General features: G+C 45.4%; 1 non-coding gene across 1 annotated transcript; it reads right to left on the bottom strand.

Moving 5' to 3' along the window:
• Positions 1-1,362: 1,362 nt before the first annotated feature.
• On the bottom strand, positions 1,363-1,500 carry LOC114809948. The gene has a single exon (XR_003757719.1). It is a non-coding gene; the product is annotated as a small nucleolar RNA SNORA7 (small nucleolar RNA).
• Between the last annotated feature and the right edge of the window lie 5,642 nt (positions 1,501-7,142).

Here is a 7,142-nt window from a genome sequence, read left to right on the forward strand (position 1 = left end):
CTGTAAATCCCTACTAAAATCCTCTCTGCTCCAGGAAGCTTCCCAGGCTAAACTCTCATCCTCCCAACCTATTCTCCCTCCTTATTCTCTCTCCCTTATACTTAGTCTGACCCCGGAAGCACTGGCTATTCCTCCCATCCCCACTCCCATTGAAATCATGTACCTATGTTGATAATCAATTGCTAGGGAATGTGTCTTCCAGCTCTGTTGCACTGTAATCTCCCAAGCACCTAGTACAGTACTCTGCATGCCATAACAACTCAATAAATGGCCTTGATGGATTACCTGTCAGCTGAACTTTAACCTCCTTGAGGGTAATAATAATAATAATAATGTTATTTAAGTGCTTTCTATGTGCCAAGCACTGTTCTAAGCACTGCGGTAAATACAGGTAATCAGGTGACCCAACATGGGCCTCACGTCTTAATTCCCATTTTACAGATGAGGTAACTGAGACAGAGAGAAATTAAGTGTCTTGCCCGAGGTCACACCGCTGACAAGTGGCAGAGCCAGGATTAGAACCCATGTCCTGACTCCCAAGCCTGTGTTCTTGCCAGAAAGTCACACTGCTTCTCTGGTGGGGATCATGTCTACTTTCCCAGGCACTCAGTACCATGCTCCGCACAAGGTAAGCACTCAGTCAAAACCAATGATTGATTATTATTTATGTCTGAAGCACTGGTATATAGGTGACAGAGATGCAGCCATGTGAGTTCTATTTAGATAAAGAGAATTATAAGACTATTCAAGAAATAGGTCATGGGTTTGAATCCCTGCTCCGCCACTTGGCAACTGTGTGACTGTGGGCAAGTCACTTAACTTCTCTGTGCCTCAGTTACCTCTCCTGTAAAATGGGGATTAACTGTGAGCCTCACGTGGGACAACCTGATTACCCTGTATCTACCCCAGCGTTTAGAACAGTGCTCCGTACTGCAATTGTTGCCTATTGGAAAATGCACAAGCCTGGGAGTCGGGCGACCTGGGTTCTAATCCTGGCTCTGCCACTTATCTGCTAGGTGACCTTGGTCAAGTCATTTAACTTCTCTGTGCCTTGATCGATCAACCAATCAGTTGTATTCATCGAGGTTTACTGTGGGCACTGAGTACTTGGGAGAGAACAATAGAACAGAGTTGGTGAGTGGGGAAACATGTCTTATGCTGTCGAGGTGTCTCCGACCCAGAGCGCCGCCATGGGCGCATCTCTCCCAGAGTACCCCACCTTCATCGGCAGTCATTCCGGTAATGTATCCATAGGGTTTTCTTGGGAAATATCCCGAAGTGGTTTACCATTGCCTCCTTCCGCGCAATCAGCTTGAGTCTCCTTGACTCCCCAGCTGCTGTGCCCAGCACAGGTGAGTTTTGACTCGTAGCAGATGGCCTTCCACTCTCTAGCCACTGACCAAGCTAGGAATGAAATGTGTATTCCTCTGCTTGGCTCTCCCTCCCATAGTTGAGACTGGTAAAGTACTGGAAACTCTCCAGGTGCGACCCTGAGTGGCAGGACAAACACTTACTGAACGTCCTTTAGAAAAGTGATCTGGGCAGCAAAGTGAAGTATTGCCTGAAAGGGGGAGAGATAGAAGGCAGAGAAGTCAACTAGGAGCTGAGGGAGTCAAGGTGGGGTAGGAGAAGTGCTCTGATCAAAGTAGTAAAAGTTTGGATGGAGACGAAAGACTGGATTTTAGTGATGTTATGAAGGTAAAACCGACAGGAGTTTGTGACAGATTGAATGTGTGGGTTGACTGAGATGAGTTGAAGATAATTCCAAGATTACAGGATAGTGACACAGAGAGGATGGTGGTGCTGTCAGCAGTGATGGGAAAATCAGGGGGAGGGCAGGGTTTGGGCGGGAAGGTGAGGTGTAATGTTTGGACGTGGTAAGTTTGAGGTTTTGGCAAAACATTCAGGTAAAAGTGTCCTTAAGGCAGAAGGAAATATGCGACTGCAGAGGAGGGAGATCAGGCTTGTGGAGATATAGATTTGGATATAGAGTTTGGATATTTGGATATGGAGAAGCAGCGTGGCTCAGTGGAAGGAGCCCGGGCTTGGGAGTCAGAGGTCATGGGTTCGAATCCCTGCTCTGCCACTTGGCAACTGTTTGACTGTGGGCCAGTCACTTAACTTCTCTGTGCCTCAGTTGCCTCTTCTGTAAAATGGGGATTAACTGTGAGCCTCACGTGGGACAACCTGATTACTCTGTGTCTACCCCAGCGCTTAGAACTGTGCTCTGCACATAGTAAGCGCTTAACAAATACCAACATTATTACAAAGAAGCAGCGTGGCTCAGTGGAAAGAACGCAGGCTTAGGAGTCAGAGGTCATGGGTTCCAATCCTGGCTCCGCCACCTGTCAGCTGTGTGACTTCGGGCAAGTCACTTAACTTCTCGGTGCCTCAGTTACCTCAGCTGTAAAATGGGGATGAAGACAGTGAGCCCCACGTGGGACAACCTGATTCCCCTTTGTCTACCCCAGCGCTTTGAACAGTGCTCGGCACATAGTAAGCGCTTAACAAATACCAACATTATTATTATTATTAAAATGACCTAGCAGATAGAGCCCGGGCTTGGAGTCGGAAGGACCTGGGTTCTAATCCCAGCTCTGCCACTTGTCTGCTGTGTGACCTTGAGTGAGTCATTTTGCTTCTCCGGGCTCAGTTACGTCATCTGTAAAATGAGGATTAAGACTGTGAGCCCCATGTGGGATATGGACCGTGTCAACCCGATTAGCTTATATCTACCCCAGAAGAGAATGGGTTTAGATGGAGAGTTAAAGGAAACCCCCAATGACCCCTGAAGGATGCCCACAGCTAGCGGATGCAGAAGTGGAAATCGCAAAGAGACTGAGAATGAGTGGCCAGAGAGCTGAAAGGAGAACTAGCAGAGGACAGTGTCAGGGAAGTCAATTTTCGCAGATATTTCCTGGAGAAAGGGGTGGTCCACATTGTTGAGTGCAACTGAATGGTTAAGGAGGATTTCGTGGAGAAGAGGCCATTGGATTTGGCAAGAAAGTGATCATTGCTGACCTTTGAGTGGTCAGTTTTCTTGGAGAAGCAGAGTGGCTTAATGGAAAGAGCATGGGCTTGGGAGTCAGACGATGTGGCTTCTAACCCCGGCTCTGCCATTGTTTCTTGTACGACCTTTCGCAAGCCACTTAACTTCTCTGTGCCTCAACTACCTCATCTGTAAAATGGAGATTGACTCCCCACGGGGGATAACCTGATTAGCTTGTACCTACCCCAGTGCTTAGAAAATTGCTTGGCACATAGTAAGCACTTAACAAATACCATTATTATTATCATTATTATTATTATTGTTATGGAGTGAAGTGGGCAGAAGCCAGATTCCAAGCCTCAGTTCCAGCCCCCTCTGTAGAATAGGAATTAAATCCCATTCCCTCCTATTTTGATGGTGAGCCTTGTGTGGGACAGGGACTTTGTCCAATATAATTACCTTGCATCTACCCCAGCACTTAGTGCAGTATTTGACACGTAGTAACAGCTAAAGTATAATAATAATAATAACAACAATAATAGCAATAATGATAATTATAATAATCTCTCAGCCCAGGTGATCCACTACCAGAATATCAATCATAAATTACTTCTAATAATAGACTGTGAGTCCTTTGGGTAGGGATTCTCTCTATCTGTTGCCAAATTGTACTTTAATAATAATAATGTTGGTATTTGTTACGCGCTTACTATGTGCAGAGCACTGTTCTAAACGCTGGGGTAGACACAGGGGAACCAAGCGCTTAGTTCATTCATTCATTCATTCAATAGTATTTATTGAGCGCTTACTATGTGCAGAGCACTGTACTAAGCGCTTGGAATGAACAAGTCGGCAACAGATAGAGACGGTCCCTGCCGTTTGACGGGCTTACGGTCTAATCGGGGGAGACGGACAGACAAGAACAATGGCACTAAACAGCGTCAAGGGGAAGAACATCTCGTAAAAACAATGGCAACTAAATAGAATCATTGCTCTGCACAGAGTAAGTGCTCAATAAATATGACTGAATGAATGAACAATTAATCATAATTCATGAGCAATTATGGGGTGGAGATCCCTGAACTAAGCACTTGGGAGAATACGATAGACTTTAATGCGTTCATGTATGTGTGTACGTGAGTGTTACAAATTCCAGTGTGTGAAAACAGAAACGATTCACTTTCTCTTAATGTCACTTTATGTGTAGTGTGATCACTGCTGTTGGTCTGGGAGAAAGAGAGCAGCTCAGGGAATTGGGGAGTTTTGTTGCTATGGCCCAGCAATAGAAAAATATGGCTGTCAACTTTGACTATCAGTGGATCCTGTACATAAAAATATTTTGTGTATACTGAGAATTGTCTAGTGTTAACCATTCAGAGTAAAGAAAGTGCTTTAGGGTTTTCTTTTCATATTTAATTCGAGCTCCTGGTGGAGAGAGAACATGTTTTGTGCTTCTCTCTTTTCTCAGTGTTTTTTTTTTTTTTGGAGTACATTTTAAATACCATTACTCTACTATTACCACAATTTGGACATTTCTATTTGAGTATACTAATCCTCTGATGTCCTATTCATTTTGAAAATGGTAAATCCTCCAGGGCCGACTCGACTCCTACTCTATCCCAATCCTCCTTGACCTCTCTGCTGCCTTTGACACTGTTGACCATCCCCTCCTCCTACACACCTTATCTCACCTTGGCTTCACGGACTCCATCCTCTCCTGGTTCTCCTCTTATCTCTCTGGCCGGTCATTATAGGTCTCCTTTGCGGGCTCCTCCTCCCCCTCCCATCCTCTAACTATTGGGGTTCCTCAAGGGTCAGTTCTTGGCCCTCTTTTGTTCTCCATCTACACTCACTCCCTTGGCATCAGTTCTTGGCCCTCTTTTGTTCTCCATCTACACTCACTCCCTTGGCAAACTCATTCACTCTCACGGCTTCAACTATCATCTCTATGCAGATGGCACACAGATCTACATCTCCGCCCCGTCCTCTCCTCCTCCCTTCAGGCTCATATCTCCTCCTGCCTCCAGGACGTCTCTACCTGGATGTCTGCCATCCACCTAAAACTCAACATGTCCAAAACTGAGCTCTTCATCTTCCCTCCCAAGCCCTGTCCTCTCCCTGACTTCCCTATCACTGTGGATGGTATGACCATCCTTCCCGTCTCTCAGGCCCACAACCTCCATGTCATCTTGGACTCCGCTCTCTCATTCACCCCACACATCCAATCCATCACCAAAACCTGCCGGTCTCATCTTTATAATATCGCCAAGATCCGCCCTTTCCTCTCCACCCAAACGGCTTCCTTACTGCTACAGGCTCTGGTAATATCCCGGCTAGACTACTGTGTCAGCCTTCTCTCTGATCTCTCTTCCTCCTCTCTCGCCCCGCTCCAGTCTATTCTTCACTCCGCTGCCCGGCTCATCTGCCTGCAGAAACGCTCTGGGTATGTCACTCCCCTTCTTAAAAACCTCCAGTGGTTGCCTATCGACCTCTACATGAAACAAAAACTTCTCACTTCATGCTCTCCATCGCCTTGCCCCCTCCTATCTCTCCTCCCTTCTCTCTTTCTACTGCCCACTCCGCACGCTCCGCTCCTCTGCCGCTGACCTCCTCACCGTCCCCCGTTCTCGCCTATCCCGCCGCTGACCCCTGGGCCACGTCCTCCCGTGCTCCTGGAATGCCCTCCCTCCTCATCTCCGCCAAACTAATTCTCTTCCCCTCTTTAAAACCCTACTTAAAGCTCACCTCCTCCAAGAGGCCTTCCCAGACTGAGCTCCCCCTTTTCCCTCTGCTCCCTCTGCTCCTCCCCACCTCCTCTTCACCTCCCCTCAGCTAAGCCCTCTTTTCCCCCCATTCCTTCTGCTCCTCCCCCTCTCCCTTCCCCTCCCCTCAGCACTGTACTCATTCGCTCAACTGTATATATTTTCATTACCCTATGTATTTTGTTAATGAGATGTACATCACCTTGATTCTATTTATTTGCTATTGTTTTTGTCTGTCTGTCTCCCCCGATTAGACTGTAAGCCCATCAAAGGGCAGGGACTGTCTCTGTTACCGATTTGTACTTTTCAAGCGCTTAGTACTGTGCTCTGCACATAGTAAGCGCTCAATAAACAGTATTGAATGAATGAATAAAAAAATAACACTTCTGCTGAAGCATGGAAACTCTACACTAATTTTCACCTTGGCCACCGAGAGGCATTGGCAGTGTTTTCGACTCCGGCCTCTGTGACAGAACATCCCCTTGAGGAATCCAGACCATTTTAATAAATGTCGATCCTGCGTGACAGTTGTGTGTTCAACATCCATGAACAAGTGGGATTCTTGTTGGACAACTCTGTTTTTCCCCTGGTCCCTTGACAAACCTTACCCAGTTTTCCGGAGAAATTGAAGAGGTTTTAGTCTTCCCAGTTTTTCCTTGACAGGCGTACCACGAGGCATCTACACATCTTGAAAGCTAACACAAAATCAATCTGTGTGTTTATGCAATTTAGCTGCATTTGTGGTACTAATTTATCTACTAGCATCTGTAAATTACTTTATTATAAAAAATTCAAAGGCTTTGCTGAAAGCCAACTTAATACTTGGTAGCAACACCAAAACAATTTTCAACAAGGGAAATCTCTAAAAGCACTGGCAAAATACAAAACATCAAGTGATGTGTAGAACAATATAAAATGTGATAAAAATTCATTAAGTGCTGACTGTTGTTGTTATAGTAGTTGGAGATGGAGTAAAAGCGTGCCATTGGTGGATAAGCCAAGTTACCTCAACTGGGAACCAATTTACCTTTCTTTTTACCTGGTACTTTGGACGATTAAAAAAAAAAAAAAACAACTCACTGTTGTTGCACTAGTAAGTTATAGATGCCCAATTAAATTGAAAGAAGGTAGCAGGACCTTGGATAAATGAAGACAAAATGTGTCTTCCTATTAGGATTCTGTGGCTAAAAAGCTTTTTGTCTGGGCAGCTTTTTTAAAGCTCAGGTCCTTGATCTCAAAGTTAAGCATTTATGTATAGAAACAATTCAAAAATAGGCAGGGAAGTAATGAACATCGACGATCTAAGGCAAAACTCCTAATGTAGTAAAGAACTGATGGATTTGTCATGCCAAAGACAATTCTGAGGAAGCATAACTTCTCAAAGAAGGTGC

The sequence above is a fragment of the Ornithorhynchus anatinus genome, chromosome 2, assembly GCF_004115215.2.
Source record: "Ornithorhynchus anatinus isolate Pmale09 chromosome 2, mOrnAna1.pri.v4, whole genome shotgun sequence".
Classification (NCBI taxonomy): Eukaryota; Metazoa; Chordata; class Mammalia; order Monotremata; family Ornithorhynchidae; genus Ornithorhynchus; species Ornithorhynchus anatinus.